Here is a 467-nt window from a genome sequence, read left to right as displayed (position 1 = left end):
TAATTCCTTTAGAAACATCATTGTTTCTAAAGGAATTAAGGCCACAGCTTCACTGTTAAAAGAGAAACACGGCAAAACGGTGGTAATCCATACATACACAGCCTCTCTCTCATAAATGAACACTTGATGAATTACACTTTTCTGAGAATAGAATATTGAAGTGGAGATCGCTAAACTGCAAGCTATCCGCTGTTTTCAGAAAGCAAGCGCGTTTATCCACAGTGGAGAGAGAGCGCATCGCAAACACATGGTTGCCAGGTTGACAAAGTAACACACTTAGCAGATCTTTCGAGAAGGGTATAACTGCAGCCTGGAGATCTCCAAATGGGGGCGGGAACTCCAAAACGGGGTGGGAGCTCCAAAATAGGGCGTGGCTTCCTTCCATTGACAGACAGGCACATGATATGCATGCGCATTCCCCCCCACCCCCAATCCACTTCAGTGCAAACTCCGCCCCACAGCTGATT

Source organism: Sinocyclocheilus anshuiensis, unplaced genomic scaffold (assembly GCF_001515605.1).
Source record: "Sinocyclocheilus anshuiensis isolate Anshui unplaced genomic scaffold, SAMN03320099.WGS_v1.1 scaffold2177, whole genome shotgun sequence".
In the NCBI taxonomy this organism is placed as follows: Eukaryota; Metazoa; Chordata; class Actinopteri; order Cypriniformes; family Cyprinidae; genus Sinocyclocheilus; species Sinocyclocheilus anshuiensis.
The sequence above is the reverse complement of the archived record's forward strand: the minus strand, read 5'-3'. Positions refer to the sequence as shown.